This window comes from Cyanistes caeruleus, chromosome 4, assembly GCF_971803275.1.
Source record: "Cyanistes caeruleus chromosome 4, bCyaCae1.hap1.1, whole genome shotgun sequence".
Classification (NCBI taxonomy): Eukaryota; Metazoa; Chordata; class Aves; order Passeriformes; family Paridae; genus Cyanistes; species Cyanistes caeruleus.
In genome coordinates, this window is record NC_141704.1 from 28,012,164 (window position 1) to 28,040,092 (window position 27,929).

General features: G+C 44.2%; 1 protein-coding gene and 2 long non-coding RNA genes across 6 annotated transcripts in view; 2 read left to right on the top strand and 1 right to left on the bottom strand.

Annotated features, from left to right (window-relative positions):
• Positions 1-205: 205 nt before the first annotated feature.
• LOC111936091 (uncharacterized) lies at positions 206-27,903 on the top strand. The gene is made up of 4 exons (XR_015286331.1): positions 206-281; positions 17,844-17,939; positions 18,574-18,652; positions 27,705-27,903. It is a non-coding gene; the product is annotated as an uncharacterized LOC111936091 (long non-coding RNA).
• On the top strand, positions 860-12,168 carry LOC111936086 (uncharacterized). The gene is made up of 4 exons (XR_015286332.1): positions 860-1,186; positions 1,435-1,518; positions 7,674-7,771; positions 7,855-12,168. It is a non-coding gene; the product is annotated as an uncharacterized LOC111936086 (long non-coding RNA).
• Positions 13,552-27,929, bottom strand: part of LOC147653510 (uncharacterized) — a 161,215-nt gene continuing 146,837 nt past the window's right edge. For all 4 annotated transcript variants that reach the window (XR_015286310.1, XR_015286316.1, XR_015286321.1 and 1 more), the window contains one exon: positions 13,552-15,533. The gene's annotated coding sequence lies outside the window, so the exon portion shown is untranslated. The remainder of the gene's footprint in view (positions 15,534-27,929) is intronic.

Genomic DNA, 27,929 nt, shown 5'->3' on the forward strand with positions numbered 1-27,929 from the left:
TGTTTATTTATTGTAAGGCACCAAAAGCGTCCCGGTGACAAATGCCTCTGGCAGAGCGTGTGCCCTCCTCCAAGCCAAGGCCCTCGGGTAGCAGGCGAGGCCGGCGGAGGTGGGCAGCGCCTCCCCACACCACGGCCCGCGGGAGCCTCCCCTCGCCTTGGGGTCTGCCCTCACTCCCCATTCCTGCTCGGCCGCTGCCCCCCGCCCCCGTGATGCCACCTCATGCCCAAACTTTCTCCCGCACGGGGGAGCAGGGCCGGTCCCGCGGAGCCTCCGCACGGGTAAGAATGGAGGGGGAAGCCCCCCAGGCCCTGTCCCCGGGAAGGGATGTGGGGCCCCTTTGAGCCTCCTCTTGTCCCCAGCCCTTCTCTCACCTTCCCCTCAGAGAGAGGCGCCGGCCCTCACCCAGCTCCGCTAGCACTGGCTTTTGGGGAGCCTGGGGGTCCTTTCCCTGTTCTAAAAATCCTTTTTTTTTTTTTTTTTATTTTTTTTTCCTCTCTCTCTTTTTCCTTTTCCCTTTTTTTATTTTTATTTTTTTCTTTTTAATTTGTTTGTTTGTTCCCCCTCCTTCTTCCTTTTTCTTTCCCGCCCCTCCCCACGGCGCAGCTCCTGCCTTTTGTGTGCGGGCTCGCAGGGGCAGGCGGGGGGGCGGCGGGGGCCGGGCAGGCAGCGGGCAGCGCTGTCCCCGCGCGTGTCGTGCCTCAGCCTTTATCCCGGCGGCGGCGGCTCGGCGGGGGCCCGCGGGGCTCGGGGGCGGCGTGCGCCCGCCGCAGCTGCCGCCCGCCCGCCCGCCCCGCGCCGCCCGCCCCGCGCCGCCCCGGCCCGCCGGCGGCTGCGGCCGGCAGCACGCGAGGGGAGCGGGCACCTGCCCAAGGAGAGGCGGGCGCGGCCGGGAGGGGAACGGGGAAGGGGGGCACACACGGGACGGCCCCGGCTCGCCGCTCCGTAATGCAGCGCCTATTACTCAGTGCATTCAGGGATTAGCTGGACTTGAAGTGTGGGGCGATTCTGCGTCTCCCTGCTCCTCGCCCCTTGGAAAGGGGAGAGGGGAGAAGCGCCCCCTCGGTCGCACCCCCCCCGTCCCCACTCCCGGTTCGTCCCAGAGCGCAGCAACTTGGAGCTCCCAAGCGAGCGAGTTCTTAGCGTGTCAGGCCGCACAATGCGGGGCTAATTCCTGCTGCAAAAGGCAAGTGGTGAAGAATCAATCGCGGGCTTTATACAATCAAAAGGGATGATGGGCTTGGGGTTGCGAATTTTCTTTTTTTTTTTTTTTAAGTTCCCTGCCCCAGTCTGAGTTTCTCCTGCTCCTTACCCTCGTCCTATTAATAATCCCATGCAGGCGATTGCAGACCGAGGTAAAGCTATCATTTGTATGCGCCTGAAGATTAATTTCCCCCATGTACCAACTCAACGGCATAGTTATCTCTTTAACAGGGAAAACAGTTTGGCTCCATTGTCGGGTTGCCAAGACCGCCTTTTGAGAAAGGGAGCCCGGCTAGCCTCTGATCAAACTCAAAGGTTAGTTAAAAGACAAAAACAGCTGAAAATCTTCATGAATAATGCTGTTTCCCCGAACCCAGTATAGTGCAAGCGCACATTTCAATGCCAGAGCATTTTGTTATGCTGCTCGCCTAAGTCAGAATTTCACAGAAAAGGCAGAGAAGAAAAGCTCCAACAATTAGAGGGGGCCTGTCAGAAAACATTAACGCCTTCCTCGCCCAGCCTGTCAAGCGTGCTGGAAATAAAAAACGGGCATAGCGAATCGCACCTCCACCCTCCGGAGCTGCAGGAGGGAGAGGGAGGCGGGGTTAGAGACAGAGAAGTAAAGAGAGAGAGACAAATGGACAGGCCCAGGCAGTTAACAGTCCCCCTCGGCTTTGCAGTTCATCCAAAAGCTGGAAAAAGAAGGGGAAAGGACCTGCAGCTGGATGTTCTCGCTTGATATTCATCCTTCTGTTTCATGCTCCAGAATTAGATTTGTTCTCGGGAGCACTGCACACACACACACACACACACATGCACGCACTCACACCATCCCTTTACACCTTCAATCCTTTCCTGCAAAGCACGAAGTACCTGGTGAAACAGCAGCCCAGCAGAGCTGTTACCACTTTCTGCTTTCTTCTCCCTCCAGCCTCATTTCTGAGCTTCCATGTCTGTAACCGTGCAGATGCATGGTGCAGCCAACCTGCAGCTGGGCTGAAGGACTTCATGTCAGAGCTGTGCTTATGTATAGCACAGAGCTGTCTTACTCTTTAGAATTTTTTAGGAAAATGTGTTTCAAATGTACAGTTTTAACTAGACAGATCAGCTACCCATATGCTTGAGTCCTTTTCCCAAGTTAAATACCTACTGACAAGGACACTAAAATATTTAAATCTTCCCCTGCACTGATGCTGATTTCTGTAAGTGAACATCTAGACTTTGACTTTCCTGGCCAAAGCACAGAGTTTTACCGGTCATTTAAATAACAAGAGAGCTCTGGTTCATCTCTTACTGTGAGCAAAACCTCACACCATCACTTAAATTCTTTTTTTTTTCTTTTGCCCTTGTTGCCTTTGTTGTCTTATTGCAAATACATGTATATGTTAATAACTGATAAGGAGCAGATCAGCACTGAGCAGCTTCTCTATTCAGCCTTCTGCTGGGTGGGATAGAATGGGGGAGATTGCTGCTATGCATTGTAGTATTCATATGGGGGTTGGAAAAAATGAAATTCCAGCAATATACAAAGTGACTGAAGTAAAGGAGTACCTCCAACCATCCAATCTGAGGTGTTCCAGGGATTATATCTCTAAAGGGATTCAGCAACACAGCATGTGAAATACATCAGATTGTCCATGGTTAGAGAGATGTGTGATTCCTATACATCCTGTGGGGAGGAAACTCTAGCCTTGGGGACAGGAACCCCAGCCCTCCATCCCATACACACCCTGGAGCAGCACAGTACATCCAGGTGAAATGGTACTACTTGCTGGTGTCCTTCAGAGAAGGCAGGGATCTCCTTTGGCTTTGGAGCCAGATATGTCCCTTGAAGGAAAAAAAGCCTCGCAGAGCGCTGGGATTTTCACTGGCTCTGACGCTTCTGTCCTGGAGAAACACAAGCAACCGGTAGGAGAGGGGAGAAGTTTCAAGAGATACTTTTTCTCCCTTTATCTGGCTACCTATTACCTACTATTCTAATGACAGAGGCGTAATATGGGTAAAAATGCAGGCATGGGAAGCTAAGGGCATCAATTATGGACTGAAGCTATCTAGATTCATTGCTGACTATGACTTTGTCCTGACTAATCCATTTTAACCTGAGATCTGCAAGTGCTAAACAGAGATCATAAGATGCTCCTCACAGATGCCTGGGGATATGCAGCATTGGGAGAACATGAGAAAACTGGCAAGAGCAAGGGGACCTCTGACCCAGACCCTGCTTTGTGCAAGGTGCTGTGGGAAGAGCCTATGCACACTAATAATCTGCTTCATTTTTCTGGGAAACAAACAACCTGTGTTTCCTTTCATCCCACTGCAAGCAGGATTCAGTGCAGTTTTTGGTCTTTGTCTTCTACCCAGAAAAGGACAGCTACATATCCTAAAACATCAGAGTAAATATCCATGTGTTGTCCAATATGTTACCTGTAAATTATTTAGGAGTATAATTCCTTTGAAAATGTCACCCACCAAGCTATGTATTTCAATCTTCTCTTAGACCCTGTCAACAGCTACAGCAGTCAGTTGCAAAGTTTTCTGCTGGTCACTGCTGCTTTGCACAAACATGTAGCTTTCTTGCTTTCTGCTTCTATATATTCCCAATAGCACAGGGGAAGGAAAGGTAAATTTCACAAAGACCCCCTGCAACTGGCCCCAGTGGCATAATCCAGGCCTCTGCTCTAGCGGAGGCAATTGTCTTCCTAAATGGAGCTCAAACTCATTTGGTCCAATTTCACAGAAGCAGATCACAGAAAGAGTACGGGTTCCTGTTCTGGGATGGGGTCCTCCTCCCTCCCCATCAGTCACACCACGCTCTTTCTCACTCTCCCCTCCTGCTGCTGGTCACAGCTTGGAGCTATTTTAATTTGCACTTGCTGGACTGGTAGGGCTATATTGGTCTGGAACAGGAAAGGAAAAGCCCCATATTAGTAAAGTGTGAAATGCAGTTTTGACTGAACAAGGAAGCCATTTCGACATGATTATACCATGACAGTGCAGATTAAAACCCTGCCATATGGCCTAAGATAGGTTTGTTCTTACTTTCAGGTAACAACACATTGCTAATTAAGTGGTGATGACATATTCAAATGAAAAAGAAAAAAAGAAAAAGAAAAGCCACCTGTATGTGAAATAAAGACAGTCAAGAGAAGGGAAGACATCAATCGGTACTCATAATAGTGGAAATCAGCTCTCTTTATCATTGTGGTCTGCTCTGAATAGGAAAGAATTTGTTTGATTTGTTATTGAGTAAACAATAATTCATGTGTGCACTTGCAGATGTGAACACAGTGCTCCTGAAAGGCACCCGCCTGACAGTGCTGGAGAGCAAAGTCCTGCATCACATCCAGGACAAACACAGCCTGGGCAACAGCACAGAGAGGTTCCCCACCCTGCAAGAGGGTCATGGAGGTTTCCCTGAGCAGGGCAGGAAGCCAGCCCACCTCCCAAGTGGCAGTCACATTTAGGGACCTACTTTAGTCTCTCTCTGTGCAGAAGATCTTTGCTTTTGCTTCTCAGGGGATGCAGCAGCAAATGATGGTAGGACCAGCTGACACAAAACCTACAGTCCTGCTACATCCACTACTGTGTCTCTGTGGGATATCACTAGCTTTAAGAGAACAAATGGAAAAGTAATAGACTGTTGGTTTACAAGCAAAGGGTCACTTTACCCACTAATAACCAGCCCTTTGAGACTTTCAGATGAAGGGCATTCTTTAAAGACCCAAGATTTTACTTGCAGTTTCTTTTACTTGCACATATAAACGTGTATATATTCCTCTGTGCCATACAGACTCCATTTGGAGCAGCTGATCCCGAAGTCTGGAACAACAGGCAGTGGGACACATTTTGCTTCATCTTGTTTTATGTTTCACAGCAAACCTCATTTTAGGTTGCTCTAATGCACATCATGTGGGCCTGCCTGGTTATGAGCTCTGACTTAGGAAGGACAATTTCAGTAACTATCCTGTCAAGCAGGAGGCATTGAAAAAAAAAAACCAAAAACCAAAGAGGCACAACCTCCATACTTCCACCTCTTCCCGACTGTTGCTGCTCAGATGAGCTCCAGAGCTTCACGTGGTTCTCACAGATATTGCATGCTCAATGATTTGAAGTTGGAATTCAGCAACCAATTAAGGTTCTAGACAGATGTAAATCCATGGATGGGCCTGGCAGAACTTTATACTTTCTGCTCTCAATTTTTTGCTTCTTTCTCTTCTACCTCTTTGACCTCACACTTCTCATATCTGGGAGATTAAGAGTTATGCTTGAACCGGCTTCCAGGGTAAATACCCATTTGCAAACATCTTCACATAGGCATTCCCACATCTCTCACTAGCACTGTATATTGAGAACAACTGTGGGTTGGAAGGAGACCAGGAAACCAAGAAGAAAGCACAGATGAAGCCTTCAGAAGTATCTTATAACAGGTACTACCTACCTGAATCCCAAATGCCCCTGGTCTTCACCAAGATTTGGCTTCTGCCCCTTAGGGACTTACTGGTGAGGATGGTGGCCAACTTCTGCCTCTGAGGCCAGCAAACCTGTAGAAAATAATGCTGGGTACAAATGCTGACAATCGTTTCTACAAGTGCAGAAAGGAGGATGGCATGAACCTGCAGTGTCAGAGGATGCAGTGTAAGATGCTGTGGTGGAAAGTCACAGAAATCATGTCAGGGAGAGGGGGCCCTAGCAAACTGCAGTGCTGTGTGTACAGCACAGGGCAGGGTTCTGATGTGTAAAATGGGAGCATATAGAAAGAGCAATGCTGAGAAGATCCTCCTGACACCAGGCACTGCCAGCCCCAGACTATTCCATAGCAGCCAGCAGCACCCCAGGCTCTTGCAGGTCCCTCTTCTTGTGTTCATGTATATGTCAGTAGAGATGTGTTTGTGCAAGCAGAAAAGCTTGTAGAGAGGACTTTCAGGAGTGTGAAACAAACACAGGAGGATAATGGCTTTATCCTTAATTCAGCTACTTGGTCTCTTTCTGAAGGCAGGCGTATTTTCAATATATTTTCACCTTCTCCGAGATCCTGTGGCAATCACTATGGAGAAATTACAAGGTACAGACAAACAGAAACAAATAGCTCCTGGAGAAAGCAGTGAGCAAACCTCCTTCCCTCCTCCCCTACTCCAAGTTAAATGTCAGAAGACCACTGCAGCCCCAGGGCAGGTGACAATGACAGATCCAAGAGGGGCACTTTGCTCAGTCTGGGTTGTCCCTTGGCTTCCCTGCATGGCCAACCCCCGTCTTCTTGGCACTTCACTTTTAGTTACCACTAAGCCTCTCTCTCTGTGTGGGGAGCTGCTACTGACCAACAGAGCATTTATAAATAGAACAATGTTTAATTAACACAACAGTAGGACAGACTTGTTGAAATACTTCCCAGACAGCAGGCAAGAGTCCTGACAAGGAGACTATTATGGGAATTTTAATGAATTCTTCCAGAGTGGGACAGCTTCCATACACCTATACATTGCAATGACTAATTTTGTTTGTGAAAATTGCATTGGTAAATGATGCAGAGTGACAATAACTTTGGGGACCAGCAAACTGAATAAAGTCACTGGGTGACTGTGTGAAATACTGCCTACAGACAGAGCAGAGTGCTTACTAAATGCAGTGCAGTCATGGGTCCGAGTGCCCAAAAGCCCAGCTACAAATGGAGTTTGCATAAGGCAGGCAAAGAAGCAATTAAATAAGCCAAACAAGGATCTAGCTGTGCCAGATGACACCACAGCATGAAAAGAAGCAGGGGCTGAGCAACTACTTGTGTGAGACACAACCAGGAGCATGTGCCTTATTAACACCACTGTTAAATGCATGCTGCATTCCTGCTAGCTGCTGCTGCTGTAATTGAGACCACTCACAGATATCCTTGCCATCTCCCTTTCTAAGAAAACAGGAAATTAAAATGGTCTGCCCCAGTGCTGGGCCTGTGTGAAATTCCCCCCCTGTGATACAGCAGCCCACCTCTTCTATCAGGGATGTGAGAAATGTGAATCAGGGGGCACTGGAGGGACAAGGTGTACAATGTCAGTGCATTCCCTTGAGCTCACCTCCTCCTAGCTCTGTAAACTTTTCTTACTCCTCTAGCAGAGACATCGTACACCATCAGTAACCCAGAGGCTGTAATCAATAAGTACTAACGAGCTCAGAATTTCAGAAAGAGCTTTTAATCCTTAAAAATCTTAAGAAACAAAGCTCCCAGGAAGACAGTCTGCAATGAAAAATGCGTTATACTCAAATTTTCCAGTTCAGCTCTCTGCTGCGGTGCCGTATGAACAGCAGCCACAGCAAGGGACTCTCTGCAGGCCCTGTTCTTCTGACTTCGTTGTTATACATCTGAGGTTCTTTTCCCCCAAAGATCTAGATTTTAATGAATGGATCCAAGATATGCCTTATCTATCCAGGGACTCTGGGCACCACCAGTTATCTTCATTGATTTTGCCTTTTTCTCTTCCTTACAGACACGTCATATTTTTTTCTGGAGTATAACAAATTAGTTGAACGCACATTGACTACTGAAACATGTTGTAATGCATTCCAAACAAAACACTGTTGGAAGGTAAGCTTGGAACAGAAGTGTATGCCAGAATAGTAAGAAGAGCAGTAAAATAAAGATTTTGGTGCATTACTTCAAAAATACAGGAAGAAAATCATCTCTGAATTGTTGGGGATGACAACAACGTACACAAGGCTGACAAAGAAAGTCAACAATATTATTTCTCAAAACTTCAGTAACACACAAGGATTTCACAGAACTGGAGTCAAACTTTGTAAACTGCTTACCATAAGCTTTGGTTTGCTGAGGAAAAGATTTGAGGAAGGAGAGAATAAATTCTTCCTACTGCTACAGATGCTGCATTCAGAGGTGCAGGTTGCAAAAACATTGATTAATTTTTATCCACACGCATCTGTTTCCTGTTGAATTCTTCCTTTTGCATAATGTGGAGCCTTGCCTGTCAGATTAACGCAATGCTTCACCCCCAGACAAAAGTGCTGGCCTCTGACAAATCCATCTAGAGCACACCTAGCTCCATCGGTGGGCATATTATAAAAGGTAATGAGCTTGACACCCCCCCAGCTCCAGCTGCTGCAGCAGCGTGTAATGAGCCCTGCTCTATGGGCTCCGACACTCGCACTAAAACGCCATTGAGAACTGAGACAGCATGCCACTGAATTTAATTTACTGCTTAGCATTAGCTGGCCCCAGATGATGGAAGGTCATCTGTATGGAGGGTCAAGTGGGATAAACAGCTCCAAATCTCCCTCTGCCCAAGGGCTCGGAGCTGGTAAGCCCCAGGGCAAGCAGGCACAGACCTGATGGGGGCATGTTGGCTGAGCAGGCAGATTCCTTCGGAGCATCTGCTCTCCCAGATGAGGAATTCCTCCCATTGACCACATCCCACCAGCATTTTCACAGAAATTTTGGGAAAATCCAATGCAATAGACCAGGTTCCTTGGAGGAGTTAGTCTGCCATTGTAGGTATTTCTTTTCTGATGGAGTAACTTTCCAACTTTCATAACAACACATCAGACTGTATTTTGTTTGTAAGGTATCAAGAATGTTCAGATCATAAAGTACCATCACTCTGTTTCAAGAAAGCGAGGCTGAAGAGAAGGTTTGAATAGCCCAGAAAGGGTCAATGCCAGAGGTAGAAGGAAAAAATAACAAAAGGGAAGGACATGGTGATGCTACCTTCAGTGTAGTGCAGCTCAAGCATGTGAGGAGCCAAGGCAGTGATACTGTATTTAATTCCTCCCAGAGATCTTTTTTTCTGCCATACCATAAATATGCTGTAAGTGACTCTAAGCTTTGGATGTATATAAAACTAATCCAAATCAATGAGAAAATTTAAAAGATTCATTTGTTATGTTCAGCCTAACGGCTGGATCTGCCTCTGCTGAGACACTAGCAAGTCATCCCATGCTACAGAAGATTATGATCTTGGGAGAGAAGGACAGAGAAATGCAGGTCTGGAAGGGAAGAGGGTCTATTTCCCTCTGAGAAGATGAGAAATGCTCTTTTAAGGCTGTCCCAGACTTAAACTCAGAGATGTGACTATGCAGTAAGAAACAGCACAGCCAGATTCAGGCCTCTGAAAGGCGTAAAGATGCTAATGGGGATGGGGGCCTGGGGCATGGTATGCTCCAGGCAATTTCTGCATCTGCTCTTCAAAGATACAGCTACTGAATCCAATGAGACCACCTGAGGAGTAGGAAACCTTCCTGAGAGAGCAACACAGGCAGAATCAGACCCCCAGGGAGTGTAATATGGGTCTTTATAACTTTGCCTCACTGTGTGATGGTAGATTTCTCGCTGGCTTCTTTGCCTGCACACCCGCCTGCGTGTCTGTACTGGCAGTGCGTGCACTTGGTTTGATGCAGCCCTTACATGTGCATGTTCTTCTTGTTCACAGGACACCAGGGGCTTGGGACAGGCCACAGACACACACTTGGGGCTGGCAGGACCCAAAGACAGAGCTGCACAGCTATCTCCATGTGGGCAGGCTGTGTGGCACAAAGACAGGTACCATCGCTCTGCCTGCATACTGGTGCTGCACAGACATATTTATGCCCCAAATGTTTTCCTTTCTTTAGATATTGCCACCTCTTCCAGTGCAGACAAAGACCTGTTGTGAGGCTATGCTCCTTTTTTGTGCAGATGACAGGTGGGAAAGGAGGTTTGATATAAATATACCCTGGTCTGAAGTGGATCGGGAGCAAGATCTGGCCTAATTTTCCACCCTGAGCAAACAATTTTGCTTTGCTCAGTAATTTTTCTAAAAAGAATAAGCTCAATTAAGAAAACCACAACAGCACAACTTTTAAAAAATACCATTGTTATTGTTCATGTGGGTTTTGGGTGGGCTGTGGAAATTGATTTACGAGTCAACCACTTTTCTCTTTTCTTGCCATCTCTCGCTTGAGTGGTTTGTAGGCCTTGGCCCTTTCTTTCACTCAAGGAGAATAAGGTTGTCTATGGAAGAGGTCAGCATTTCAAATTGGTGGAGTTCAACTGCACAAATGACATAGAACTGACAAGAAAAGACAGGGGGTTTGGAGGTCATAGACTGCATAGGTCCTGGTTAGGGTTTTCGCTTTGTGATGGGACCTGGCACCAAAATGAATTAAATAACAGGCTTAAGGACTATTGAGGGAGGGCTGAATGCAAATCAAAGATAAGTAGAAGTTTTCTTTCCTAAAAGGGGAATAATTTTTTTTCCTTACCTCCCCCTTTCCATATCTGCGCAGGCAAGGTCTGCATGTTAAACATGATTTAGCAGGCATTATTCTGGAGCCTTTTCATCAGGTTTCTGCAGTGATTGCCTATCTTGGCCTATGATTAATGATCTGCTGTGCAATTTGGAGGCTATAATGACTCAACAATCCACACACAAACTATATAGTCGCATTCCTTTTGCAGATTTGCCAAGCTGTTACCAAGGGGCCCACAACCAAGCAGGATTGTTAGAGAGATAGCTAAACATTTCTGCAAATGCCATTCTGCCCTTATCTTGCTGAGAAGTGCGTTGGGTAGCGGGCTCATTTACAAAATTCAAAGCCTAGATTTTAGCGGTTCCTTTAAAAAAAAAGAAAAACCTGGACTGAAATAATCATTAAAAAGGCTGGTAAGAAAAGATCCTGGTATATGGCCTCTCAGTGATTATACAGACAAAATACTTTCTTTGTTTCCAAATTTTGAATCTGATTAATTGATGCCTAATGCTATTAATGCAGTTTGAAAGCAAAAAAGTTAATCTTTGGAAACCCATGCTATAAATGAAATCTGAAAATCTAAGCAGATTTTGAAGTGAAAGCTTTGTCTCCGTTTCAGTTTCAGAAATAGGCTATGGGATTTATTTATAGACTTCAACTGGATCTGTATCCAGTTAAAAACTGTCTGTAGAAAACTACTCTACAAACTTTTTTTTCAAAGCATGGGCCTTGATAATAATGATTTTGGAAAATCTAGCTTCTGTTTATAAGGTTGTTTTGAATAAAAGTAAATATAGAAAGGAAAAGTGAAGACAACTACTAATGGAGTCTGTCTTTCAGACATAAGTTATCTTCCAAAAAATAATTTTAGGATAATATAAATATGTTCCTGTTTCCATTGTTAGTTATTACATGAAGCCCAAATAATTCTGCCACGACCAAAAAGAGTTCTCATATTAGCTGGGTTGCAGTCACATACAGTTTAATAATTCATCTAGTTTTAGTTTCTGTCTGTCTTTTTTGTGGGCAAGAGGGATTGAGAACTAGAGGGGCAATATAGCATGTCCATGCACCTATGTCCATCCATGTCCATGCTATTGCTATTGTTGCAGTTGTTTTTATTATTATTATTATTAAAGTGATTGTGAGCTTTAAACACTGTGCTAATATTGAAGCCTCATAACAACACTGAGTCCCACAAAGAACTTTGTCTCCTAGTCCAGTACATAATGCCCTGAGATCCTGAATGCAGAGAGGCTTCATGATCCCAGATTTAAGTACAAGTGTAAGTGATTCTCTGCATCCAGGTTTAAGCAAATTAATCAGGGTTTACTTTATGTCCAGAGTGAAGACAGAGAAGTCCTCAAGCCTTTGGGAAGAAGGCCTTTTAGATTCCACTGTAGGTAACAAACCTCAGAGCCCAATGTGTTAGAGAACACCTGTTTAAAAAAATGCTACATTTTTAACACTGTAACAAAAACAAGAAAAATATAATATGCAGCTTGAAGACTTGGAGCAGTTACAGTTCCTTATTCCTTTCCTACTGATAGGGGAGAGGAGTAAGAAACATCCAGCTACAAATGTAAGCAAGCAAAGCAGCATTTACCCTCTCTTTATCCAGAATTTCATCCTTATGCCAAGAGTCAACCCACAGCTATGCACTGTGGATGCCCTACTGTTTTATAGGTTTTAAACTAATCTTTGCCTCAAATATGTACATAAATAAATAAAATTAGCTGTGAGCAGTCTGCTGTACAGCCATGATAGTGTTGCTGTGCGTGTAAGTCTATTAATCTCTGAATGGTTGTGTAGCTGACTCTGCCTTCAGGGCAAAGGATTGGACTAGATGAGGGTCAACAACCTTTTAGTGATGCTCTTCTAGTCTGAGGTTAATCAGCCCCAAAGTGGGGGTTAGGCAGGACAGAGACCACTGTTAGCTGGAAGATACTGCCTCAGAGAGGTAAAAGGCTGCTGCAGTGGGATCATTGGCCTGTGTGAGACAACCACCCTCCTGACCCAGGAGATGAAGCAAAGGCAGCAGCAGGGAGCCCTTTCACTCTCAGCACACCACGGCCTCTGGCTCTCAGTCTTGCCTGTGCCTCTGAAAATCAGTGACTGTCCTCTCGGGTAGATGGTGTCTCCAAGTCTGTTTGGGACTCCTTTGACTTCACTGAAGTCAGGAGGCAACTAAAGTATGCAATTTCCATACAATAAAAATAGGGTCAGAGCAGGCCTATACAGAGGAAATATTTCATCTGGGAGCCCACAGATGATTCTGAGAAAGATGAAAAAATCGACAAAAAATTAATTCGAATTTAGAAGCATCTTTGGTTGCTTCCTCGGGATGTTCACATCCATATGAATAACTTGGATGGGAATAAGGCAAGAGTCCCCACTGGTATCAGACCTTCACCATCCTCTGTATAGGATGGCACTAAGAGGGATACAGTGTCTTCACTAGAGCCACGTCCTTGGCTTTTCTACTGGAACCAGCTGTTAGAGATGTGGGATGTGCTTCCTGGGAGATAGCCAACTGCCTGCTGAGCAGTGTGATGAGCTCAACCTTATTTCACACCTCTCACCCTCTCTGTTTCTTTAGTTACCTTAATTTGAACTGTTGCTTAAAGGTGAACTGGATGGAGTTTCCAGAGGTCTGGGTGGCTGAAGACCATGGTGTCTGGGTATGCAAAAGACACACCTTATATTCCAAGAACGACTTGTATATGGACAGAGGAGAAATAAGCATGAGCTTTGCTCATGGCATCTTTTTGTAGTCCAGATGCTTCAGAAGTAAAATCTGTGGTCTTCAGTGATGGCTCAGTATTCCTGGAGGACCAGAGTTCAAGTGCTGGGATTTAAGTCTTAGGGAAGTTAGAAACTTTTGCAGGAGTCTTCAAGGTGCAAACTGATGTGTTTTGGAATCTGAGAGCGACTTAAGTTGTACTTCTCCTTTGATGAAAGAAAATTTTGTACCCTCAAGAATGTGGACAAGTGTGCAATTTTACACATCAGTGAGACAAGAAAACTGAATTCCATCAGAAACTGAGAAATCTGCCCCAGAATCACCCAGAATCACTTCAAGCACTGGCATATATATCAATGAGTAGTTTCCAAACTAACACACAGTGACTATCTCAGCTAGTAGATCATTTATTCAAAATGGGTGTAACAGACAGTTGTGCTGGCTATTGGCAAACAGTGGCTGACAATTGCAAACACCATTTTTATGGGTTGCTTTTAAAGTGAAAATTGTATCATTTGAGACAGGCAAGCAGGGATGACCACAGCTATTCCTAGGTAAGCCTGTCCACAGAACAGCTTGCCCAGAGTTGTTGTATCCCTCTGTTCACTTGGGAACCATAATTTTTTTCCCAGTTTACAGAATAACATTTAGGATGCCTGTCAGCCAGTTGCAAAGGCAGGAGCTAGAAGTTAACCCTTTTAAACAAGAAGAAAGTATTGAGTGATCAGTCCCTCTATAGAGAATCCCTTTCTCCATGCCTTTTTTAAAGTTACTTGAGCACCTTTATGTGCTACAGATAGGTTAAATGGGGTCATAAGGCTAAAGAACTTTGGAGAGACTTGGAGAAGGAATATGAATGCCTCTTGCCTACACTGCCTCTAGTCAAGCAGTAGGACAACAGTGCATGCTCCAGAAATAAAAATCTTGGCCTTCTGAAATATCTTGCTATATAATTGCTAACTAAATGCAGAGCAAGGCAGAAATTTCTATTATGTCTTGTGTACTCCATTGGGTTTAATAGGAACTATGGGACAGACTTTCCACAGACCGAGCTGCTAGGTTTTGATGTATTTGCTCTAAGACAAGCAGTGTAATCCAGACATTAATAGAATAAATATCAAGGGTTAAAACACAGTATTTCTCAAAGCTATGAACAGTTGTGTTATAGGGCTGGACCAGAAATCTGAACTTCAGATTACCTAGATAAGGGATCAGAAACACAGAAAGGGTTAATATCTGCTCTTCCAGATGTGAACTTCATTAATTTAATCTAAAACATCTTGAGAGATAATAATACACATATTTCCAATTACAACAATTATTTAAACAGCCCTAATCTTGCACTTCATGAAACCATTTACATTCACTGTAATGTCAAACTCCTCAGGGGAATATGTTAACAGAGGAAATCTAGCATCTTCTAATTACAGTACTTCTATGAAACAGAAACAAAACTGAGTTTTGAAGGCTGAGCTGAGAGCAGGAGCTATTCCATGGCAGATGCAGAAGCACCAGTGCAGATAGATGGTATAGTATATTTCACTTCTCTGCAGAGACACTGGCAGACACGTCTGGAAAAAGATGTATTATCATAAAACCCACACGTAATTTTGGAGTAAGTATGCATTCTCATTGACTGAGTAGCTTCTGTACTTATAGGTCATAAAAGAGAACTACCATATAGTCATGTGCCCTAATCTTTCTAAAAACCTGACACTGCTCATCAGAGAGTCACAATCCAAAGTCATATACAAAATGAGTCACAGCTATGCAATATTTTCAGATTCTTGCTCAGAACAAGAAAGGCAACTGTGACTCTGGCCATCTATTGGGGAGAGAGAGCAGCAAACAGCAGCACAGCATTTCCCTGTCAATTCCCATCTCACTCCTGGGGCTTTGCTTCAGCTCTGAAGGCCTCCATGGTGCCCCCACCACAGGCAGCTGCCTCAGGCTGCCCTCCTGGCTCTGTAAAGCTCAGCTCTTGGGGCTACCACAGCAGCGTGGAGGGTATGGCTAAGAAAAAGGTCCCAGGCCCAGGATGACATGTTAATGAAGCTTTAAAGGACATGTCAGGAAACACAATGTGAATTTGCAGATGGGAAAAGTTCAGATTATTACTCCAGACATGGTGCTGACAGTGCACCAGTGTGTTGTCCTCCATGGCACTGGGAGTGCCGCCACTGCTTTCATGGACACGTGGGTGGGTAGCTCAGAGGTGCTCATGGTCCGCTGAAATTCAGGATGAGTTGGGTGCCACATTGCTTCAGCTGTCGTTGTAAACCTTGGCCTCACTTACATTTCCTGGTTATCAGATAAGGTTTTCCCAAAAGTGTCGATGACTTCAGTGCTTTTTAGCAGTAACAATCTCCAAGTAATGTGATAGAAGCAAAGACACAAATTTATGCTGGAACTCTTCGTATGACATCACACAAGGAACAAAGACTGTTTCTATCAAGTGAGACTTGCTGTAAAAAGCTTTTCTCTCACATTATTACACTTGATCACCAAAATATGTATGCAGCTTTTTGGAGATGCAGCAGCTTGGTTCTCTCTTTGAACTTGACTGAACCACTGACTATCAGTAGCTGACAAAATGACTGCAGATATGCAAGCATAGGAATATGCAATTCCTGAAATAAATCCACAGGTGTGTGCATCCACCACCCGGGATTACCTCAACCCTTTGGTGGTGTGACTTGCTGGTGCCATGTCTATGCTGTACAGGTATATTAGTGACCCCCTTCCCACCCTACATCCCCCTTGGGAATTGGTCATTTGCTGCTAGACAACACAAGAAGTATGGTGGCTCTTGTTAGGGCTCTGGCACACACAAATAAATGAAAATCTGTCTTAAAATAATGAAGTAATCTTTTGTGCAAAAAGATTCAAAGTGTAGCAAAAGCTCATCCATCTAATAAATGACCCCCACCCCCCTGCCAGTGGAAAGGCTCAGCAGTGCAGGGAACAGGGGCTGGGAGAAGGTGATGGGGAGGGATTTTTTTTTTCAAATTGCGATTGTTTGGGTTTCTGATCCAAGGTAAATGACAAGAAATCGAAAAACACCCCCAACACACATATTTCAACTAAAGCAAGTGCTTGGGATTATTTTTTCCCCCTCTGTGTCTGTTTGAAGGTATTCTCTGAAGTTGACAAGCACGTGTTTTGGAGACCATTGAAAAGTTTCTGCCATAAATAGAGGAGGCAGCTTGGCTTAAGTGTTGCTAGGGAATACCTGGCAACAGGCAACAATAGTCCTTTTAGAGAGCCATGGGCAAACAGTGACCGTGGTAATGGGGTGGGCTTAGGGAGGTTCCTTGCCCAAAGCCCCTCCACTCACACTGTGCCTCCAGCCCTGGGCTGTGTTCCGGAAATTCCCTGCACAAAGCCCACCATTCAATGGGAGGTGGGCCCGTGCGTGTGCTTTTCTGGCAGGGAGGGGGGGCTGCAGAGGGAGGGGGCCTGCTTGCCAAAAAAAAAATCCAAATTTTTTTTTTTTTATTTTTTTTTTTTTTTTTTTTTTTTTTTTGCAAAGGCTAAGAGAAGCACAGAAAGTGCTAAGTTTGTAAAAGAAGCTGAAAAGGTTCAGAAAGGAGCATAATGGGGCCAGGGAATGCCCCATGAATTTTGAACAGAGAGCAGAAAAGAGACCCTAAAAAGCAATTAGTGATGCTGCTTGTCGCTGAAGAGGGAGCTTGAAGGAGGTGGGAAGGCGCAAAAGGAAGAGGGCAACTCCAATCACTTAGTAAAGTAGGAGGGAAAGGGAGGGGGGCAGGCACAGGGAGAGCGGCACCTTCGGCAATTTTTAGAGTAAAAGTAGATGGAGGCGCACGGCAAGGGCAGCGTCCAAGGAGCGTCTAGAGCCGACGGCACATGCCAAGATGCCTTTTGGCTTTGCCTCCCCTGCCCATTTCTGCAAAACCAGGGATCAGCAGGACTGGGCTGCTGTCTCTCTGCTAGCCCGATGTCACAGCCTCAGCCTCAAATCCTAAGCCATCCCTGCGGGGACGGCTCCACAGCCAAGGATCTCTGCCTGACAGATGAAGGCGATGGGGACATTTCTAAAAGACCTCCAGTCTCTCTTCCTCTGCTTTCCTCATCTCGTTCCAATTTCCAGAGACATGCACAGACACCTATTTAGCCATACATTCCCTGCACAAAATAAAAGTAACGCTGTCTGCTCATTAGCTGGGAGTTGTTAGGGGGAAAAAAAAAGAAGAAAAAAAGGGCTGTCTGAACAGAGCTGAATAGCTATAACCTTAATGGGTTGTCAGAAGTCTGCAGGCAGCAGGGTGAGGGGAGCCAATCCCCCTCTAGTCTTTTGTCCTAGACATTGTTTAGGATCAGTGGTAGCTCATTAGGTCGGGACAGTAATATTCCTAACGATCCTGTGGGGCTGAGGCTTCAGAATGTGTCTTCAGCTGTTTTCCTGATGTCAGTCTGATTCATGGAGAGGCATTTATCTCGACAGAGATCCAGGGTGGAAAGCCTTATTTACCTTCCATACTCTGATTATTAAACTTTGACAAAAGTTGCAGCTGGAAGGGGAAAAGGGGGAAGCTAAGAGAGTCCTGTTGGTATAAACTGAGGTGTGTTACAGTGAAAGCAAGCTGGAAAAGCCAAAAAGATGGGGCCTTGGCCTGCAATTTGACCCTACAGTTTGCCTCTTTTATTTCAGATTCCATCGGTAAAGTAAGGATTATCACCCATTTTGTGATGTGGTGGTGGTGGAAAAGAAAACACTGGAGTGTGAGGTTTCCAGGCAATGGGCCAGGTAAGTAGCTAAATTAATACCTTTCCTGCATTCAGGGATCCTAGAAGGGCTGGGACTTCTTGTTGTTCTTTTGTTTTGGTAGTATTTTTTCTGGTTTTCCAACAAAAACAAAAACCCAACTGAATTAAATTGTAAATCAGAATGGATTTTTCAGTTGTTTATGATTTTCCTTACATCCTGTACTTGTTTTCAGCCTAGAAACAGGAATCTGCTGAGGGAGGGAACAAAGTTAAACTCACACCTTCCCTCAGGCATTTCTGCAGGCATGGGGCTGAGCAGATGCTGTTCACTGACACAGGCCAAATCCCCCTCATTGGTCATTTGTGTTGCCCAACAGTGTCACAAATTCAAGATGACATATTATTAAAGTGATGACATTAAAGAATAATTGATCACAGGACAGAAATCCTTGTGATTAGGAAACACATTATATATCCATTTGCCAGTCCTGCCAAACAGAGGGAGAAGTACATTGTCATTCTTTACCCTCTCCAAGAGTTTGCTTCTGTTATTTAAGGCCTGGGGTTTTCTAAGGAAACTCTCAAAGCTCCGTGCAGCTGCCCTACATCCCTATTAAAAAACAGCCAAACTAACAAGTAATGATGAAATTATTTCCTTATTTATTTTGTGTTAGAAAACAGAGTGGACAATGAACTGCTCTCTGAAACAAAGGGGCAAGAACTACTTGTTCCTTTCACTCCAGTAAGAGGAGGGTAAGTACGCAAAGGTCAGCCTACAGACACTGAAAGGTTCAAACCAAGAGCACGAGGCAATGGAAAAAACATCCCCCAGATACTCAGTGAGTGCAAAGCAGCTGCCTCTGTGGTGCTCCAGAGCTGGCCAGAGCTGGAGCAGCTGCTGTGGGCATCCTGTGAGCCAAAATAGCCCCTAGTGGTTCTGTCACATTCCTTACTCTAAGATCCTGGGAAAGGATTTGGTACCATAGGACCCCATGAAAACACGTGGAGAGAGACACAGAAAAAGGCTTTGGGCTTCTCCACTGAGGCTTAGCTGGGATTGCATTTGGGTAACTCTGCTGCCTGGGGAGAGTTGCAAAGGAACATTGTGAATCATGAGGTCTGCACAAAGAACCATCCCACCACTCCAAGGAGGGATGGAATTTCAAACCCACATTTGTATATTCTAACAGTGGGGAGCATTATTCTGCTGCCAGTGAAAAGCCTTCTGGGCTAAATGGTATTCTTCACAGCTTACCTACTATAAGAGAGAATGAGCATCAAGAGGTACCTGCCACCAGCAGAACATGACAGAATGAAGAGGTCATGCCTCTTGAATAGATCCAGAATAGTTTTCTACCTGATGAGCATCAAAAGAAATGCTGCTCAGAAATGAAGCAATGGGACATATCTCATCATCTGCAAGACAGCTTTTGCCCAACAATTTTACTGATTTCTCTGGTACCCCAGAAATATTAAATATGAATTTCCATACCTGGGCTGCAAATGGCAGGTGTCTATTCCCATAATCACATGAAAGAATCAAGCTTGGCAGACTGTAGCAAAAAGGGGTGTTTTTTTAATGCAAGAGTCAAAATAAACAGCAGCATTACTATCATATGACAGAAATACTACAATAACTAATGGAACACATCCTGCTCTCTACCAGAATCAAGCAGAGAAAAAAAAAAAAATTCAGCAGAATCACTCAAAAGTTTCTGAAATATTTCAGTCTCTTAAAATGGTCTCTGTGTGGTATTTCTAGCAGGGGAAGTAAAGGGATATGAAGACAATACTAACTCATACAGTTTTTCCTGGTCCATACTGATTTATCTGTCTTGTGAAAGGTTTGAAAACTGCAGACCTCTAAAGAACTTGTGACTGTTGAACTGAGATCCTGACTGTGTGTAATCATGTTAAAATGATACAATTTTTAAATTTTATTGTAAAAAGGACACTGGTGAGCCACTGGACCAGTTTTACTAAAGAAGCTGGGAATCTTCCATCCCTGTCAGTGTCCAAGGCCAGGATGGATGCGCCTTGGAGCAATTTGGTCTAGCAGGAGGCATCCCCGCCCATGGCAAGGTGTTTGCAGCTAAATGATCTTTCACATCCCTTCCAGCCTGACCCATTCTGTGATTCCATGATGCATCTAACACATCAGCACCAGCAGGAGCAGTCTGCACGCCCCTGTACTCTCTCTCACTCTCACACCTGTGCTCTCTCAAGCGTGCCCGGGCGCTCACGCCTCCCACCCGGGCACCCCCGCGCCGCCGCCGGGCAGCACCACGGACAGCGCCCGGGCCAGCTCTCGGAGAGCACGGGCATTCTTCGGGGAGCGCCAGCAAAAACCACGCGGGAAACGCTCCCAGTTCCCGCAAAATCCACCAGCCCAAATCCCTGCCGAGACCCTTTGGTTTCAAAGGGAAGATTTTTATAATCACCTGGTTATATACATTATATATAATAAGATTATATTATATTATATTATATTATATTATATTATATTATATTATATTATATTATATTATATTATATTATATTATATTATATTATATTATATTATATTATATTATATCATATCATATCATATCATATCATATCATATTATATTATATTATATTATATTATATTTATTATAATAAACATATTTATATATATATATAATATAATATATAATAATTATATATAATGCTGAAGAAACATGCCTACCTGGAAAACATTCCTATGGCTGAGCACATCAAGAAAAGCTTTATTTCCATGCTGCACCTCTGGACAGCAAAGGCACAGGCATTTTGCCTGCCATGGCCAGGTGTTGTCAGGTACATTTCTAATACTTTGTATGCAGCATAGTGATATGAGGCATAACAGCACTGCACCTCCTCATGCTCCTGCATGAACCCACAAAACAGCTTCTCCCTTTGCCAGTGAAGACTTCAGAAGCAATGGCCTGGCTGAGATGACACTCCTAGCTTTGAGGTGAATGTGGCTGTTGTTCTTGATGAACATGTAATGATAAAAGCACATTTGATGTTATTGGGACACAGCAGCTGGGGTTCTCCAGCCTTCGTGCTCACTACTTGGGCACAAAAGAGGCCATTTCAGCACCAAGGTTGGATAGGCTGGGCCTGCTGGTGATATTTAGAAAAGAAGATTCATAGATGGATGACATACAGTCTACATATAGAAATTAACTCTGTGACCAGCAGGCAGATCTCAGTGACATCAGCACCCTGAGAGCCACTGGTTGCAGGCTCTGCTCACACTGCATTGGTCTAGATGTACTGCAAGGTTCACAGAGCTCAGGTGAACGCCTAATTTAACATCTTCAGTGCCAAGTCAATATCTTATTTTGATCAACACCCCCTTTCATGATACCAGAAAATACAGACTTTGGGTGCTACAAAGCAGCATTCAGCCAGCCAAGCCTTGAGCTTTGTAGAACTGCAGATGTGGGACTAAAGGAACAGTTAAACAGTGATTCTCAGATACCTTGTGTGGTCATTCCTCTAGGATTTTTAAAACACATCTAATAGAAAGGGTGTTCTGAATTTCTGTGAATGTGCTGTGCAGAGCATGGATTTTGTCCAATGACCATGAGACCCTTCAGAGTGCTCTGTGGTGCTCAGCCATCCATAAACACCTCCAGAATTTCTTGAATTAGCAATGCTTGTGAGAAATAAGGGTTTAGATGTGCCAAGGTACAACCCCTTCACAGCTGTAATAGATCTGACAGTTCAAATGGGCACCAGGTGGGAGAAAGAAAGCTTTGCAGCCACCCTTTCACAGCAAGCAAATTATCCCTTTCCCAAATCAGTTTGAAGTGGGGGCAGAGCCCAGTGGAGCACAGTGCTCAGGGGGACTGTCCCTCCGTGGGAGAGCATGCTGCCATGCAGACACACTTGCAGCAGGATGAGCGGCTTTATCAGCCTGACACACACATGGGCTTTTCCTCTCAGCCAAGGAGTATTCGCTTGGGCTCAGCTCAGCACCCTGTCAACACATGCATGGCCTTCAACTAGCAAATTCAGAGCCAACAGGGTCTTCTCACTGAACTCCCTGACAATGCAGCCATGATCTCTCTCACCCTGTCTGAGGCTCAGCCAAGCATGCAGAGTAAAAGACCCTCCACTATCCCTCCCCTTTGTGCTTTCTGGTTGTTTTGTGAGGTATCATGTGAGCCAGGGAAGGACACTCCTGCAAATTATTACCCATCCTAACTTCTTACATGTCTTTGCAATCATCCTCCACGACAAACACAGTGCCAGATACTGTGTACAGTGCTGTAACAAAGTACTGGCGTTATTACTGCATTTTTATTTTCAGCCTTGTGGCTGTCAAACAGCATTTGGGTCTAATTCATGACATCACCACAGAGGCTGAATGCAGGCAATACAGATCAGGGCAGCAAGAGATGCAGCATGTGCTTGAACAGCTAAAGTTGGCCCAATTTGCTCAGAGAGGAAGCAAGTTTGTAGTAGCCCAATCCCTTAAACAGCTTATCTCCTCCTCCCTGCTGGAGCACAGGGCACAATGGTGCAGTAAGGACTCCAGCCCCTCCCTGCTCATGCAGAGACACTTTGGGCAAGTTAGGATGTTGTCATGAGGTGACTTTGTGATGCTTGTATCCCCAGTCACCTTGTTTATGTTACATACTAAGTTCTGCATATTAAAGAGGGGGAAGAAGCCCCAGTTTTTGTTGAGAAAGAGCCCTCACTCCCTGCATCCTGCTCCTGGACTGTGCTGTCTGGAGCATGGACAGACAGCAGGACAGAGCCCTCCTTTTCTCTTAGTTTTTTAGCTAGCTGAGGCAGGGAAGTTCCCCAGACTGTTTTTTCCCTTGGATCTGTTCAAACCTGCTCTGGACTGAAAACTCAGACAAACCCTGGGAGCTCACACCTGTGGTCCATCGAGGCCTGGGCCTCAGCACTTTCCAGCACCAGAGGGACTGATGAGAACCTGAGTGAGCCAAGCTACACCCCAGGACAAGGACCTGTCTGGATGTGCCATCTCTTTGAACAGCAAGAGGTTTCATTGTTTAATATTGTTCAATTTCTCTTAAATAAACAGTTTTTTCCACTTTTCTCTAAGGAAATCTTTTCCCAAACCAGTTGGGGGAGGTGCTGCCTGAATTTGCTTTCTAGAGGGACCCCATTCGGAGGTTTCCTCCCAAATTTGCCCTAAACCAGGACAGATGTCCAGCAGAAACCTAAGAAATGGAAGAGGAAGATCTCTGATCTGCATTCTCAGAGAGGAGAATTGAACACACAAGTTCCAAAGGCAGAGGACCAGGTGCATGAGCATAGGTGGAGGTGAGCATCACTTTACTCTGGTGAGAAGCTGTTTTGTGATGCAGACTCTGACACGTCCCAGAAATGAGTACAGATCCTATACAGCCGGGAAAACAGGGCACCTAGCTACAGTTTGAACCTCCTGGCTGGGACTGAACTACCTGAATGTTACAGCCTGAAGAGTGGAAAAAGCCTTCAATGGTGTGAGTCAATCTATTCCTACCTAGATAATCTTCTGGCAATTAAAACATAATCAAAAACCCTCTTGTAGAGCCTGTTGGAAGGAAAATAGTGAGATGAAGAAGCATGAAGGCCTTAAAACACAAATTATCATTTCCCAGCCCAAATCATTAGTCAAGAAACTTTCCACAAAAGGAATAAACATAGAAAAACATTTTCAAAATAATTGTGGAAAAAAGGCAAATGTCCTGTAATGTATTAGGAATATTTTTCCCCAAAGTAATATATGAAATGACTGCATAAAAGAGAGAAAATGGAATTTTAGGTAGAGCTGTCTGAAATTAACCTGACAAGAGGACAAGGTAAAATTGCTTGTTTCTATTTTATGAGGAGGTATTTGCCACTCCAGCTGTGATGGTGGTGTGTGATGCCTGCCTGCCTTATTCCCACAGGGATTCATGGTGCCTGCACAGAGTCAGGCAAATGTGAGAGCCCCAGGGCCAGCTCTTCAGAACCCCCACCTGGCCAAGACCTGCCACACATCTGCCCAGATATGTGCTCTGTCAGACCTGGAGAATGTTCACGTGGAAACCCTCACGAAGCAGTGTGGACTTAACCTTGTTCCCACCACAGCACGTTCCAGAGCTTCCCACTGACTCTGACCATTGCTGGGCCATGCCTTGAAACACACCAGCAACTAAAGCACAGCATCCCCTCAGTGGCTGCTCTGTGTCATGAGACACTGTGTGAACACACCAGTGAAGAAAAGGAAAATCTTGTCCGTGATTTTAAATAGCCACAGGATATAGATCACAGCAGCAGCCAGCTAACAGTGTCTCCCAACTAGGAAAAATACTGTCTTTTCCCAGGCAGAAATGTCTACTTGTTTTTTTTTCTTTCAGCTGTTGGATTAATAAATCCTTAGGACAATTAACCTCTGAAATAACTAATCCTTGAAGGGAGAAGAGGGACAGATTGTCTCTTTGCTGAGGTAACTGCTGCAAAGGTAGGCCTTCTCTTGTGGGCTCACCATTTATTAAGAAATGATGTCATTTGTCCTTGATGCTGGGGGCCAAAGCTGAATCCATCTTTTTTGTTTAGCTCTTCCATGACAGTTTGGAAAGATTTATTTGTCCAAGCAAAGTTTTCATCCCTTCAATTCACCTGCAGAGATACCTCTTCAATGATGACCCATCACTATCGGGAAAAAATTTCATCTGTAATTGTTGAAAAATATTCATTTCACTAGCACGTAAAGCAAAATTGAGGACTCACGTATTTTGGGGAATAGCAAGACATTAAAAAAAAAAAAAAGTGAGAAACCATTGTTCAATATTTTTTTAAGGAAGCATATAGAACAGTCTTTAGTGAAATAAATGATCAATGCTTGCTTAAAATTGATCTTAAGTTTTCATGAGCTCTTTTCAGCAGTGTTACCGAGTTTTGGTGTTTTTTCTCAGAAATGTAAACTTCTTTTCTCTCTGTCTCTCTCCTTTTCTTAAAATAAACAAATAAATAAATAAACACATACATACATACATACATACATACATAACACATAGCTTTTAGTAAAGACAGTCAGTGAATTTTGAATTCAAAACCATTATGGCAGTCAAGGATGCTGTCCATCTTTTCGAAACAGAAATTGTGTCTTTACTTTGGTGCCCTCATCCCTCCCAAGACTGACTTTACCACACGAAACCTTCTATTTTTGTAGTTTCTCTTGGCTTACAGCAGCCTCTAAGAAGGAGAAGATTCTTTCTCCCCCATCCCTTGCAGGGCTGGCTCTTTCCTGTGTGAGATCACTTTGAGTAATTAACTGCTAAAAAGCCTGTGCCTATATTTGCACTGTAAACACACACACTGCATCAGAAATCTCTTTTCAGTACATTCTGCAAAGCTTAAACAAAATTCTTGATTTTGGAAACACTAGACAGGACATTGTAAATCACCACCTTTGAAGGCACAAGTCAATGCCTTCCTTTTGCAAAGTACACTTGTAAAAGTGCACATGGGCATTTACCAGAACTTTGAACAATTCGTTGTCCCAGTTAGACGAAAAAATGGTTTGCATACACCTGTATGGAAAGTGATATCTAATCTTTTATGTTTGAGATTGGAGAGTGCTCAGGTCAATCAACATGCAATAGAAGGTAGTGACAACTCTTATTTTCTATTTAATTTTACAGTCAAGGTTGAGTATTTGTTTTTGAAAGATTGGTGGAGTTGGTTGGCAGTGCCAGGGAATCGGACTCTTTTTATCTTTGGCGTGCCTGTTATGAGGAGGAGGCAGGTGCACAGCAAGCCTTCTAACACCGTCGGCAGCAATAATCCCCACCTGAGCACGGCCTGGCCACCTGCTCTCCAGGCTCAGAGATAACCCAGCCTCTAAGTCAGTGCTCTTCTAAGTCTTTGCTAAGTAAAGACTCATAAAATACTCAAATTACGGTAACATCAGTGGGTATGACAATATATCAATATTTGATCACTGACAGTGATTTCTTCCGGATTCACCCCAAGGCATGCAGCCCAATCTGAAATGGCTTAACCCAGCATAATGCACCTGTGTTTTATGGAGCCTGTTAAAGCCTTGCTGAAGATGGCATCTAACTTCCTGATAACCCTCATGCCACCAGTCACTCAGCTTGTTACTAGAGCCAAGGTACCCTCAAAGCTACTGAATGCTGGTCTTTCAGACAGTAGTTAAAGTTAAAATCCATAAGCTTCTCATGCAGAGATTGCCCTTCAATTTACAGTGGGATTTATCATTGCTATGGGAAATTACTTTCCCCTGCTTAGTGACATATCCATCCTAAAACACACCGTGAGGTGGCTGCCAATGGGTGCAGCAGACAGGAAAAAGCAGAGATGTGCAGAAGAAAGTATGTTAGGAGGTAATGCAACTTCTCTTATGTTGGGTTAAAAAAAAAGGAAAGACAGATGAGGTTTGGCTTCATTTTTCTGTTATCTAAATAGATTCATTTATAGCCTGTAAATTACAACTGTCTGCATGGCAAACATTCCTTGCTCCCCCGTCCTGATCCAATGACGTTCTTTCTCACTGATTGAACTACCAGGTTTTACTCCCCTGAGAGATTTTAAAGCTGCCCATTACAGAGATGCCAAAAAACACACCAAGGAAACAATCTGCAGCAGAGAAACCCTGCAGAAATAGGGCTTAAACAGCTGATTTGTTTATTCCTTTCAAAGAAATATGTTACATGCCATTGAAAGACCTGCTAGATACCTGTTTACATCACTCTTGCTTTCCTGCAGGGCAGACATCCCTGGGCTAAGGGGAGGTGGCAATGGGTGAGCAGTGCTATAGTCTGAGCTCAGCTGAGAGGCTTGGAGTATGATGTGTGAAGAGATAAATACTCAGTAAAAACCTCAATAGCACGTAATTAAGAAGCAGAGAAAGTTATTGGAGGCTGAATTTACCACTATGACAGGGGAAAATTAAATAAAGGCCTTGTCTTTCCCAAGTTTACAAGGGACAAACTCATCCATCATGTGATAGGGATGATAAAAATGAGACAGTAAAGGAACTGGTCATTGCTGACTCCTCACATGGACCCAGCTCAATAAACCCACAGTAAAAATCTAGCCCAAACCATCAAATTTTCCCTCACCCACTCCCCCACTTTAGGAAGCTGCTAAAACTCACAGCCTACTCTCTGCACTGCAGGTGAAGCAGGCAGTTACCAGTACCACTCTCCACAGTGCTGTTGGCTTCTTCTATGATATGGTGTGGGATGGTATGGTGTGGTATGATATGATGTGGCTGCAGGTGTCATTGTCACCACAGTGCACACAGGAAATGGAGGGGTTGGATGAAATGTGGAAAAAATGGAAGGGAGAAAATGAAGCTACCTGGAGAAAATGAATGACAGGTATGTACTGCTCGTGAAAGAAGGACTATCATGAAATTGTGAAGGTTTTGAAAACTTTTTCATGCCAGAGTATGCAGAAATATTATTAACTTTTAAATGTTTTTTATTTTTTAATAAAAACATTATTTATTCCACTCTTTCAAGCAAGGGGAAAAAGTAAAATAAATTTAAAAACCAAAGCCAAAAAAATCAGCAACTCTTCTGCTAACCAGATTATAAAACATTGTGATGCTGCTACCCTCACTACCTATAAGCCCCTCAAACCTCACAAAAAATTTAAAAATATCCTAAGAAGTCCACTTGAAAAGCCCCATCAAGAAAACAAAGTCATGGTCTCATGTATTCTATGAGCACTTGAAACTATAATTCGTAAACTCTGTAAATGTTGTCATTGAGCACACTGTATGTCTTCAGTTTATTGACTTTGTGTGTTCCTTTTGTCAGGATGTGTCCTTCAGTTTGTTCATACATGACACCTTTTCTAAACAAGTGCTGCTGGTGGCTGACTGAGGATATGCAGGCAATAAGAGTACAGGAAACTGCAGCAACGCTGTAACTTTCATCATTCCTTAACGTGGAACAAGGCCAAGAATATTTTAGCATATTCAGGAAGAAGAACTAAAAAGAAAACAGCACGCAGAGAACCGTTCTACACTCTGAATGAAGAGA